The sequence below is a fragment of the Sturnus vulgaris genome, chromosome 16 (genome assembly GCF_052056855.1).
Source record: "Sturnus vulgaris isolate bStuVul1 chromosome 16, bStuVul1.hap1, whole genome shotgun sequence".
Lineage (NCBI taxonomy): Eukaryota > Metazoa > Chordata > Aves > Passeriformes > Sturnidae > Sturnus > Sturnus vulgaris.
Window position 1 is genome coordinate 5,186,243 of NC_142258.1, and position 13,367 is coordinate 5,199,609.

Below are 13,367 nucleotides of genomic sequence, written 5' to 3' on the forward strand. Positions count from 1 at the left end.
AGCTGGAGTGTGGCGTTGGTGACCCGAGTGACAGAACTGCAGTGTCACTGGGTAAAAGGCTGATGGAGCCTCTGCCACCACACTCTGCTCCACGTTGGCCTGTGCTCACCCAAAGGGGAAGACAGACTGGTTTGTGGGGACATGCTGACCACAGGGGCTGGCATGCTGTGCCACCCATCCTGGTCTGCTTGTCAGGAAGTTATGTCTTTTCTGGGGCTGTGTGTAAACATGAGGGGAGGGAGGAGGGCTCCTCTTCCAGACCTGGGCAGTAGCAGCAAATCCCCAGAACTAAACCTGCCTTTGTGGGCTGCCAGCTGAGAGGAAGGGAGCTGAAGGCCAGAAATACCTTTCCTGATGACCTGTCCCAGGCTGTCATTATTGCTGGGCTTTCATCTTTTCAGGCTCTGATTCTCCAGTCTCTGGAAGTTTAGTCTGCATGGATTTGGAGAACGGTGGCAGCATCACCCAAACTTATCCAATCCTTCCCTCTCCAGCCTTCATCCATCTTGAAAACAGGCAGGAACTGGACCTCTGCAGAAATGTGATAATAAAGTGCTTAAACAACAACCCCAGGGCCCTGTGGTGGCAATGGCTGGACCTGCTGTAGGGTTTGCTTTTGTGAGAAGGCCAGGCTGCTGCCACACTGCAGGCAAGGGTACACCTGCTAGCTACATGCTCCAAGAACAGGTTTTGAAGGGAAAACTGCTCCTCCCATCTGGACTCTGTTTGAGATGGTAGCCATGGTCTAGGACATATGAGGTTCACCTGGAAATTCTGTGTCCATTTAGGTTTAAGTAGTCTCTAGGTAGAAAAACACTGAGAGTGGGAAGGGAGACAGAGCCCAGCCTCCCTCACCATGCTGCTGGTGTGAGGCTAACTGCACAACTAACCTCAGTTATTTCTACACCAAAGACAGAAGGGTAAATAGTGGAGTAGTGATACAAACCCATCCCAAACTCTTTTCTGTATCAATGGAATGCTGTCTGGCTGTGGCCAGGCTACACCAAAACCAAACTGCACAGCCTGTCCCACAGCTCCTGCACACCCTGACAAATGCTGATGGTGACCATGAGAATGACCCAGCTTGTTCCTCCTTCCTCTACCTTGAATTTGGGACTCATAGGATTTGCAATTCCACCATTCTCCTAATCCAGTGCTTGGAACAAACCATAGAAGAAAGAACTAAGCCGTTGGCTGAGGTGGAGAAGGGGAATGGCTTTTCTCCAGCTGGCTGCTTTTAGCTGAGCTGATTCCCCTGCCTGACCCCTGTTTGCTCTCCTGGCACAAGCAGCTTTGCTCACCCTGTGGAAGTGCTCCAGAAGGCAAAGCAAGAGGATTTGGCCTTCGGACTGAGCAGGAAGGGAGGCGTTGGGAAACCAGCTCTCGACTGCCTCTCCACAGTGGTCACTCCTGAGTAATTAGGCAATCCAGGCACCCTCCTATAACTGAACAGGAATCAAATTCCTCTCCCTTCTCCATGAGAAAGGGCTGTTTGTGCTCTGCTCCAGCCCCACCAGACACTGAGCCCCGAGGTCAGGCTGGCAGGGGGTTGACAGATACATTGCTGTGTGCATGTGGGTGTCTGCATTTCGGTGATGACTGAGAGCTTAATTACTCTTCTAGGTCAGCTGCTCCACTTCCAAAATGATTTTAAGGGGGCTGAGCTTCCTGATCATTTCCTGATGGCCTCCAGTCGGGTTTGTGGCCTCACCAGCTCCTGGATACCTGGAGTGCCTCCACTGCTTTCTTTATAGCTGAAGAGGAGTGTGGGGGCTGCACTCCTGAGCCTCTGCCATTTAGGAGGCTCTTGGGGATCCTTCTGCAGGTTTGGAATGATGGGGAAGCTGCTGTCACTTCCAGACTTGCAGATGAAGCTGTGATTAGGCTCTGTGTGTGTGTGTATGTCTCTCTCTTCTGCTGTTTTCTTTAATTACAATCTCCGAGGTAATTTCTGACGCATCATTAACAGTTCTGAGTAAACAAGGGGAATTCTCCAAATTATTTGCCATGAGCACAAAGGGAAATCGACTTTCATCGTCTCCCTCTTCATCCACGTAAGAAGCTGATCTGCAGTGAGCATGGGGAAGAAGAGAGTGTCGTGGCTGCCTTCTGATGCTTTGAGTCTGTTTGAGACAGAGCAGCATCACATCCAGCTTTTCCAGCTGACTGAGGCCAATTCTGCCCACAGCTTTTTGTCCCCACTGCTGAGCAAAGTGCCTGAAGGTCGTCATCATTGCAACTATACATGCAAAGTGCTTCTTGCCCATGAGAGCAATGTTCACCTCTGAATGTTCACCTTTGAATGCTCACCTCTTGTTTCCAGTTGGATGAATCGGAACATGAGCTGCTCAGGAGATGGGACAGTCCAAAAGCATCCTCAAGGCTGTGTCTCAGCTTGGAAGGTAACACCATAGTGGCTGTTGGGTTGAAGGGTAATACCTGAGACCAACGTGGATTTCATGGGGGAAAGAAGGAGCACTGATATGGAGAGAATGCAGGGTTGGGAAGGGAAGGAAGGAGCACTGATACAGAAGAACTTGGAGCTGGGAAAAGTAGGGGTCTGGTCCAAAGCAAGATCTCACAGGGATTCTGGTGTGCCCTGTGAGAGCCACAAATACACCTGGCAGCTGGGGCAGGAGGAGGTGGCTGGAGAGAACTGCTTAGCTGGAGTCCCTGGGAGAGCATTCCAGCCCAGTGCAGGGCTGAGGTGAAAGGGGCCTCATTAGAGGGGTGGCACATAGAGCTCAGAGGAGGCATTGCCTCCACTGGAGCATCCCTACCCCTGCCCTGCTCTGACAGCCCCTTCACCCATGCTCCAGCACGGTGGAAAAGCATCTGCGGCAGCAGCCGAGGGAGCGAAGATTATTTATATTCATGCTGCAGCTCTGCCAGCCGTGACTCTGTTATCTGCCATGCATGAATATTATTTGAATACGGAGTTTGTCGTGACTATTCTTCCGCGTGAAACGAGGGATTTGCTGTGGGATGGGAGCCCTCCCTCTGGCTGTCAGTCAGGAGGGGTTTCCTTTTCCTGTCTCGTTGGAAGCTGCGTCCCCAGCAAGGTGAGACAGTGGACACTTTTTCTCTTGTTAATATCCATGTCTAATCTCCTCTCAGAGGGGCCCTTTGTCCTAGACTGTAGCCAAGATGAGTAATTCAGGGATAGATGAGACGCTATAATTGGTTTGTGACAAATTAAAACATTTTTCCTTCTGAGCTGAGAGCAGGACTGTGGTCTGGAGCTGTCAAGCGTCACAGGGGAGGGCGATTTTCGGAGTAAGCGCATTGCAAATTGGCTCCAGATATGCCTTGGAGTCTGAAATTAAACTCCAGCTGGTGACTCTTCTCAGTTGGGGTTTTATTTTAGGGGGGACAAAGGGAACATGTGTGTGGAGGGACAGCCTGATCGATACAGAGAACGTGACTGCTTTTTACATCATGCTGTGAGCTGGGAACCAGAATGAGCCATGGTGGAGATGCTGGGGAGCACCCAGAGGCGTGCTGGGACTGAGCAAGCCAAGCACCAAGGCTCACCACTGCCTGTGCTTCCTTCACACTTCTCTCAGCGGTTCCTCCATCAGTCCCAGAAAGGAAGAATCGTGATGGAAAGCTGCAGATCACACCATCTCCTCTCTTGGTCTCAAGTGGGTGCCAGCTGCAGAACCTCTTTAGGAGGTGCCAGTTGGTCCTTGTCCTGTAATAATCATTTTACTGAGCCAAAAAGAGTCCCTCACCTTCACCAGAGAGCAGGAGACTAGCTAAAATTTAGGAACAGAGATGATCAGGACAGACAGCTTGATGAAATACTTGGTTTGACCCTAAGATGTTTATGAGCTGGTCTAGGGCAAAGGGGTGGAGGTGGGAGGAAAAGGACTTCCTGATGCAGCTGCTCAGCCCAGCTGCATGGAGAGAGTTACAGCAGCAGCATTTCCACCTTGCAGTGAAAATGGGTGGAAAATGAAGGAATGCTTGGAAAGGACGTGGATCTAGGTAAAGGAGGTTTAAAAGACACAAGGGGAATCACCATGTGGGCTGGTTTGTGTGTAAATGGTGGTGGGGAAGAAAGCCTTGAGGTCTTGTATCTGATATGGAAGAAAAGGGAGGCCCAAGGTAAGGAAAGCTCCTGTGAACTTTCCAGGAAGGCTGTGTCTCAAAGTGAAGGAAACAGTCTGGAAGAAATAGTCGTAGTTATGAAAACAGAGTAAGTGCAAAGGCTGTCAGTGAGCTGGAAGAGTTCAGAACCTGGAGGTGCTGGGTGAAGAAAGGAGGAGGTCTGGGCATCTCTTAGAAATGAGGAGTAAAACAAGCAGGCCATGGTGGCAGGGTGATGGTGACAGGGAGTTGGGGGGCTTGGAAGGAAAGATCAGAGGATCTGGTTTAGCAATGGAAAGTGCATAGATGCAGCAAATCCTGAAAGGCAGGATCAGATGGTGAGCTGTGACTGGTGTCACTGGCATTAAGACGTTAGCTAATCCGGTTTAAGGGGATAAGCCCAAGAAAAACTGTGGAGACCTAAATTGGAGCTTGTCACTCTCGTGGAAAGCAGAAGTGTGGAGGAGGAGAAGGAGGATTTGCTGAAAGAGCCCCTGGATGGTTGGTCAGAAATAGAGGGTGAATGGAGGATGGCTGTGAAGATGAAGGGTCAGGAGGTGTCAGGTGGGAAGGAACAGGAAGGACAGGAGTCACCCAAAGTAGAGAAACCCAGGAGCCTTCTGGTGTGCACAGTCTCTCTGTTAATAACTGACCTGTAGCCCATCCTGGTGGTGAAGCTGGCAAGGTAGCAGGGAATCTACAGAAACCCAGTGATTTTGGTCTGGGAGCTTAAACGATGCATATCAAAGTCAGGATGTAAATTGCGTAAGTGTGATGTAGGTCTGGCACTAAAGTGATAAGAGTCATATCAAGGGAATAACTTAATTAACTGGTCTTGATCAAAGAACTATATGAATTCAATAGCCCAGTTTTCAGTGCTAAATGATGAAGTTTAGAAAAACTGTACTTGACACAATTATCAATTTTCCTGTCCGAGGAGCTTTGAAGTGCCATTAAGAAGGGACAGTCTATTGTTCAGTTTAGGACAACTTCCTCCTTCCCTCCAGTGATCAGGAGGCAGAGGGGCTCTCTCTCCTTTTCAAGTGCTCATCTGAAATGGTCTGAAGCATAATAAACACTGGATGTCAAGGGGAATGGTACTGTGGATTTCACAAATTAATTGTTTCAGATGATGTAAATCAGGAACAAAGAGCTGCCCTTTCCCTGCCATCCAGAAAAAAAAAAACAAAACTAACCACAAAACCTCTTTATTTCCCTATAGCTTTCATTTTGCTCGTATTTTTGGATGGTAAGGGGTCCCATCAGTCCTGATCAATCCTTCCACCCAGTCCCTCCGACAGACCATGCTGTTCAAACTAGATGCTGGGTATGAGGAATGAGTCAGGCTGTAGAAAGGCTTCTGTAAGTCTTTGAAATACTGGGTTAACCTGCACTTCACAGTTACTTTGAGGGAGATGGGGTGTGGGCAGCCCTGCACTGCACCATTGCATATGCCCTCCTTCATTTGCTAGTGGTTTCTCTCCCCTCCCTCCAGCCCGTCTGGTGTCTTGGAGACTCTCCTTTTTGCTTAGGTGTAGTGCAGGACCTTTTCTCTGCTGCTACCTTGGCAGACCTCAGCCAGGAATTCCAGAGAGGCATCTGCAAATTTGGATGTGCCTTCTGGAGAAGGATGTCTAAACCTTGTCAATGACAGTGATGGGAGTAAAGCCCTACTGCTTTCAGCTACTTCTGCCTGTGAACAGACTTCCCTGCCCTTCTCCATTCTCTGGGCACTGTGTCCTCCCCACTGGTGAATATCTCATTCCCAAGGCAGGGAAAACTGGGAATGTGTCTTGTCTGTCCAGTGCAGTGTGAGGCTGCTGTGAAAAGCTGAGAAGCCTCAGAAAGTCCCTTGGGAAATTGAGGATTAATTCAATTTCTTTACTACTCCAGGACTTCCCTCTGCAGAACACAGATGGATTCTGAAGTGAGGTGGCTCCTCCTGCGCAGAGAGAGGGAATGATTTCCAAAGCAAGCCCAAATTCCTCTTGCTTGGGTCTTCCCCAGAATAAGACGAACCATGGCAGTGGGATGATTCCCTCTCTGAGGCACACCGCTGGTTTTTCTCCAGGAGATGGAAGGAAGCTGGGTGCTGGTAGCCAGGAGGCAAAGCTGCAGCTGGCCATGCTAGCCCCGAACAGCGAGGGCAATTAGAGATCAGAAGAGCTGGGGTGGCTTCGTCACATTTCCCTGCTGCTGTTCTGGAGGTGATAATATAATTCATATCAGAAGAGTTAGTGGGCTGAAAATGAATTGGAGAAATCAATCCAGAGGGTATAAATGAATTAGCATGTAAATGAGGACACTTGCTCTACATAGTTTAATATTGCCTGCAGCTGTAAATAATTCCAGGGATGGAATCAAAAGCCGCAAACAACTTCATTTTTGTGCTCCTCCCCCGTCCGGGAGCACCTGCAGCTACGACCGACCCACCCTTGCAGAATCATCGCATTGCAAGGGAATTAAAGGAGATGAGATGTATAAACTTTTTTTTTTCCTTCCCTGATTGGCCATTATTTACAAGACTGCTGCTCCTGGTTCTGTGCATCAAGTCCCTGTTTGTGCATGCACATGGCAGTGTAAGTGGTGGGGAGGGGGAGGTGGGGAACCAGCCAGTGGTGAGACCTTGTGCAGTGCATCACGAGCCATCCTGGTCACCCTGTGAGTGTGAAATAGCAATTCCTCACCAAACAGCTGCAGTATGAAAGCTCTCGGTTGGGGTGGAGGATTTAACCTTCCTGGGGTGCATGAGGGTGGGAGAGGTGGGGGCCTGGAGAGCAAGGAGCTGGCTGGGGTAGCACCCAGGTTCTTTGAGCTATCTGGAGAGAAGGCATTTCCAAGGGATGGGGAAGAATTTGCACACTTATGTGCAGCCTGAAAAACTGGCAGAGGTGCAGAGCCAGGTCACCAGAGTGGGAAAAGTGTTGGGAAGCCCCTTTATGAGAGATGACTAAAGGAGCACAGCTTATTTGGCCTAATGAAAGGAAGGCTGAGAGATGCGATTGCACAGGCAGATGAACACAAGAGAGGGAGAGGAGCTAGTTAAGCTGAAGGCCAATGTTGATACCAGAACATGCAGATACAAACTAATCATGAATAAATTTCATAGGGAAATGAGATGGAAGTGTCTAAGCACCAGAGCAGAGACTATGGACGAGCACTGGAGAGTCCACACAACCAGGCTGCTCTTGCACTGGCGTTTGACTGTAAAATAGGATTATAGGAGCAGGTCCCTTGAGGTCAGGCAACTACGTTTTGTGATCTGGGAAGTTCTGCCTGTTGCCAAAAGCCCCTTTATTATTCTGGCAGGGGAAGGATGCAGATCTGAGGAAGGACATATGTCTCGTTGAGTGACTCCAAGAACGGTTGTTGAGAGCTTTTGGAGTGGTGATGATGACAGGAGGTTAAAGATGATCCTCAACAGTCTTTTATCAGTACTTCCCTCTTGTTTTTTGACACTGACAGATCACTGAGTTCCCTCTTTCATCAGGTTGGAGTTTCAGGTTCTGCACTAACTAGATCTCCCAGGTGGACTGGAAGCACTGATTAAGATGGATAGAGTGAAAGCAAGTCCATTAAATTGTTAATAAAGAATATTACACACATACCTTAATCTGCAGCTAGCCTGACACTTTATAAAAGTACATTAGGATATAATCCAATTGAAGCCACAATATCGAGAACATCTTATCTCATCACAAATTGAAATTATATCATATTCCTCATTTCTTAAATTAAAAAGCTAAAACCTTTTAGTTTGCTCTCATATGCTTGTGTAAAACTTAATCAGTGGTTTTAACAACATTATTTTTCAATATGGGCCATTTCTGCTCTCATTTATTTACAAGAGAGAACTTCCTGGTAGAAGAAGTGATTCAATTTGCAGGAGGATACATCAAGCACTTAAGGATTTTGTAGGGATTGATTGATTATTTATCGTGTTATCTTGCCTGGAGACGTCTGATATGCCTGTGCTTTTGCTATCTCTCATTCCACCTAATGCTCTCCCTTTGCATCTCGCTCCCCTCCGGTGCCGAGGGCGCTGTTCCTGCACACACGTGTCTGCACAAGCATGTCGGGGGGAAAAGGGGGTCGGGGAGACAAGGCTGAGGCTGTCTCTGCTGGGATGGAGTCGTGAGACTGGGCAGATGGGAGAGATTCATTTCACTGGGAGATAGCACAGAGGTCAGAGAGGTGGAAGGTGGTTTGAAGTTCTGCTGGGTTTGAGCCGCAGGCTGCAGCACTGCTCAGCTGCACTTCTCCCAGTGCAGCAAACGTGTCCTTCCTTGCAGGGGAAGGAGCTGGGACACAGAGGTTGCATGCTTTGCTGCAAGTGCCTCCAGGAGCAGAAAACAGCCCTGAAGGGCCATCAGCTCTGGTTGGTAGCTGGTCACCTGGGGCCACACTTCCCAGGGTAGCCGTAATCACCTTCAAGTTGCCCAGTGAGGCGCTGGATGATGTCCTGGCACATCCTTGGGACAATGCTTCCCACTCAGCTGAGCTATCCCAGCGATGCAGTGGCTGTGGCTTCTCCAGGGATCTTTGCAAAAACATCCTTACACCTATGAGGAATCTGGTGACCTGATAAGGCCAGGATTGGGGTGTAGAGAGGAAGGGGCCACATCTTCATGCTTAAAGGAAACCAGTCTCACAGCGATGGCTGATCATCTCTCACTGGTTCACTGTGGCAGAGCAATGACAATTAGTATGTCCTTCATGTCCACTATGGAGGTGTCATCCCAAGGCCTAAGGGGTGACATGCAAGGTCTCCATTTGAGGGAGGATGACCCTCAGGAGCCCTGCAAGAGGGCTGTGGCTTAAGCTTTGTCTTGAACATTGGCCACTCTTTAGCACTGGAACATGAGTGGGAAAAGGAGGGATGTTGTCAGTGGGAGCTCTTGGCCTCCCATCCCTATTGGGGCACTGGATATAGCAAGAAAGAAAACTTTTTTGATTTTATGCAAGAAAACGATGACAGTAGAAACTCCAACCAAACCTTCAAGCGTTTGGACTGTGGTTGTCTGTATGGCAGGGGAAGAACTGGGAACAAGGACGTTTGAGGTTTATTCTTTTCACTGCTGCAGATTTTGGCAAATCGTTCTCTCTGCCATAGTTTTCCCTGAGCAGTTTGATATCAGCTGGGTTTATTATTTTATGAGTATTGGAGTGCAGGAATTGCTGTCTTCTGGTGAAAATAAATACAAAAATCCTGAAGCACGACTCCAAGGAGAGATGAGCCTGCAAAAAAAGCACAGCGCTGGAAAGGGAGTATGTTTGGTTTGTCTTATTTTTCTTTTGCTTTCTGGGATTTTAGGATTCCTGTTGCAGGGATTGCACCAAGATGACAAACTAGAGAGTTTTCAAAATGGAAACACAATCCCCTGACTCCAGGAGCTCAGACTTAAATATCAACAAATAACTCAGGATGCAGTGCGAGTGCTGATGGAGCAGCTGACTCGGCAAGCATGGAGGTGAGCAACTCCAGAGCCCCACAGAGCCCCAGAGTCCTGATTTGCTGAACCCAGTGGAATGAATTCCTATATTGGATGATCCATGTGCATGGGCCTCCGTGGGATCACGGCCAACATTTGCGAAGTGCTGTGAGGTGCTTGGATGAAAGAGACCACAGAAGTGCAAAGTATTACTTTTTCATGATTACTGCAATTGCTATCCTTGGGGCTGTCCAAATATTGTTGTTCCAAGTTGAAAATATAAAATCATTTTGGCATGTTTCTCTTTTGCGTTGTGATAAATAGAAATGCAGGAGGGGAAAAAAAAAATCCTAAGTGAGAGAAGGAAAAGCAGCCCCTGTGCAATTTATTACACATCTCATATGTCTCTAACTGCTTGCTGTAGAGATATTTAGAGGGAGTATTTAGCCAACCCAGTGCACAGCCTCTGGAGTCCCAGCTTCTGCTTTGGTCCATGCTTGGTGGAACCTTTACAGCAGCTTTATGGTTTTTCTGCACAGCATTTCAGGAGAGGCTTTGATTCTGGAGGACACCAACTGCGCCGAGTGAGGCTAAGATGATTAATCAAATTATCTGAAGGGTGTTGGCCAGAACTGGGCAGTGACCAGTCTCTGTCCTAATCTCTGGATTGAGATGTCAAGCCGGCCTCCAGCTCGGAGCACTGAACTCGCCAGGAGGCAGAAGGTGGAAAGAAATCTCCGGCAGCAAACAGCCTGGCAGGGCTGGCCGTGGTGGGGAGGAGGGAAACTGGCCATCAGGGGCCGTGGGCTAGTGCTGCCCAGTGGGCTGGGGGAGGCCCGGGGGGCTTTGCATGTTAGGAAGACTGAACAAAGCTTCTCTAGCTGTCATGGAACAGGAACAAGGTGATGGTTGTGCCTCATGCTGCCTTCCATCAGGCTGCAGGGAAGAAGGGGGAGTGGTTGGGATGTGCAGAGCTCCTGCATCTCCCAGCTGGCCACAGGATGAGGACTTCTCTGCTCCCATGTCAGTTTAGGTTGTGGCTGAGCAGGGTGGAGGAACAAGTGGCCTGGTGACCAAGTCATTTTGAACTGACCAAGTAATTTTGAACTTGGTGCCTGTGTCAGGTGCTGTGGGGAGCTGGGGCTTTGGTTGGAATCTTGCAGGGAATGGTGCAGGGTGGTGTGGGACGAGGCTGGCAGAGGGCTCCAGGAGATGAGAAACGCAGTGGGAAGCAGGGACTTTGGCTCGGGAACGCGCTTTTCTCTTCAGGGACCAGCTGGGTTTTTTGCCCACCTGCTTTTCTGTTCAGAGTTTGGTTTTATTCACAGTTAAAGATGAAGCCAAAGCACCTGAGAAGGAGAAGGCACATGCTGCAGCGGCACAGTCCAGGGCAGCTGGGGTGGGGTGAAGGGGAAACCCACTCACATGGGGACGAGGGACCCTCCTGTGCCCTCCTTCCTCTCCTGCTCTGGGCGTTGCAGGCAGATGGGCTTTCCCCAGTGCCAGGGCGAGCACTTGGCACTGCTGCACAGGGAATTGCAGATCTCGCTCTCCTCTCCAGCTGGCTGGGTGGGCAGGGTCTCTGCCTGAGCCCCAAAGCGTGCCGGGATCCCCTCTGCTGCATGAGCTGACAGCACCTGAGGCGTTTCACGGACCGCTGCCCTGAGCATCCTCCCTCTCTGCCCTCCCCGGCACGCTGGATTTCCTGCCCACCACTCAACTCTTCCTCTGCAAAAAAACCTCTTTGCATCTCTCCACGTTTCTTCCAGCCCCAAGCCGGGCGCTCTCACCTGGGCGGGAGCAGGACCCCGCTCGCCACCTGCGCGTCCCCGGCCGCTGGCCCCGGGCCAGCGCACGGAGAGCCGAGTTGCCTGCAGCCCTCAGCCCCTGCACCGGGCACCCGGTGCCCACGGCATCGCCGTCACATGTGGCCATCAGCTGATGGGGAGGATGACTCAGCCGGCAGCTGTCGGGCCCCTAAAATAATGACAAAAACAATTAGCAGTCCAAGCAGTAGCCTCTCCTTAATTATCTCCTCCGAGTTTAATTAACTAGCTAAATTATCAGCAGTAATGTAGGCATTAATTATGTCAAATTACAGTGTAAAAATCACAAAGTGTGGAAAATGTCAATTCAGCTGCGCTCACCTGCCGGGCTGAGACAGTGCCGGTGACAGAGGCTCAGCCTGGCACAGGGGAAGGGGCTGCTCGCCCTCCCCGGGGGATCAGCATCCTGCCACGGCAGCCTCGGTGACACCGGGGGGACACCAGCACCGATGCCGACAGGAGCCAGTGGCGCAGTTTTAGCTGGGAGCCGGTGGGGGCTGCCTGGATGGGTGCTGGAGTGGGGAGGGGGGAGCATTTTGGCTCTGGCAGAGGGAGGGGAAGGAGCGTGGCTCCCCAAACCAGATGGCTTGGATGCTGAATTATTAAATTATGAATATTAATACAAATCAGACACGGAAGAGGTAATAATTTTGCTGCCCTACAGAAATAATTAACATAATTTTGATAAATTACATGATAAGAGAATCTCAAAATTGAGGTAGATTTATCTTAATTAATATCTTGGACTTGCTCCGAAAGGTAAATTGTTCCACTGGGGACTGGGGAAGGGTGAAGAAGGAGACCCTGGCTCTGTGAGCTGGACCTTTCCTGGGGTTAGCATGGTGGGGAGGACAGGGCACTCCCCCAGGCTGCACCCCAGCTCTGGCTCAGAGGGTGCAATGTCAGGGTTGTTCCCACCCCCACGAGGACGCTGAGTGACTTATTTCATGTTGCATGGGCTGGTCAGAGAGCAGAAGTCTGAGCTGGTGTGTCCAAGCTCCTTTGGACCCAGAGCCTGCCTCTCCTGGGCTCTGCCAGGCATTTTTCCATGGCACAGTGCTGGGCAGGCGCTGAGGTCTGAGCCTACAGCATAAATGGCTTCACCAAAAACTGCTGCCCAGGTGTCCCTTGGCTTTGCTTCAGGTGCCCTTGCTTGGGCACAGGTGCATTGCACCCGATGTGCCTGTTCTGTTCCTCCATCCTCATGGACACTCTGGGCAGGTACAGCAAGTACAGGGGTTTGCTTTTTGCTGGTGAGCTACCACAAGCTGAACAGATGTTGGTGGGGCCATGCCACGTTGGAAGTTAGCCTGGAAGGGAATTGGACTCAGTTATTGAGTGATTCGCTTCACCACCACTCTTGTGGTGTTGCCACTACATGGTTTTCCTTTGACCTGCATGACTCCAGGTAAGTCCATGTCCCTCTCCAAGTGTGTGTGTGATGATGGGCAGTGCCCTTCCCTTTAACAAGCTGGGGTTTTCCCCAGGTTTTTGTCTTGGTGCTGCTGCTCATCAGCTCTACCTGCAGAGGTGCAAATCTGCCCGAAAAAGGATGTACAGGCAGGGTGTGAAAAATTGCTTTATGTGGCATAAAATGTAGCACTTAAATCTCAGAGTCATTCAGAGGGATGTAACCTTCCAGCAGTGACTTAACCCCCAGAACATCCCCCAGGCACAGGCAATGCTGGTACAGGTGTGTGTATGGAGATCATCCATAGCTTGTGGCATCAAAGCTGCAATCAAATCACAGGGCTAATTGCAAAATTAAAGTAAATTATTCTTTACTATGACATTTTTGTAATGTCAGATCAGGCAATGTAGGAGATGATGTTATCTGTGCATCCATACTGTCTATTTTAAATGTCCAGAGTTCTGGCTCCACCACAGTTCTTCCTGTAGCCTGGTTATGTTTCAAGTATGTGTCTGCTGAAAGGGCTTAGAGCTTGGTTACTTGATATATTTCTGACACGGGTGAGCAGGAGGAGAGTGAGGAGCAGGCAGGAGAGGCTGTTCTCAG

At 49.8% G+C, this 13,367-nt stretch overlaps 1 long non-coding RNA gene across 2 annotated transcripts; it reads left to right on the forward strand.

Moving 5' to 3' along the window:
- Positions 1-2,418: 2,418 nt before the first annotated feature.
- LOC148221887 (uncharacterized) lies at positions 2,419-9,824 on the forward strand. Of its 2 annotated transcripts, XR_015807194.1 has the most exons (3): positions 2,419-3,062; positions 5,986-6,671; positions 9,407-9,824. It is a non-coding gene; the product is annotated as an uncharacterized LOC148221887 (long non-coding RNA). The 2 variants fall into 2 exon arrangements; XR_015807195.1 differs by lacking the exon at positions 5,986-6,671.
- Positions 9,825-13,367: the final 3,543 nt, after the last annotated feature.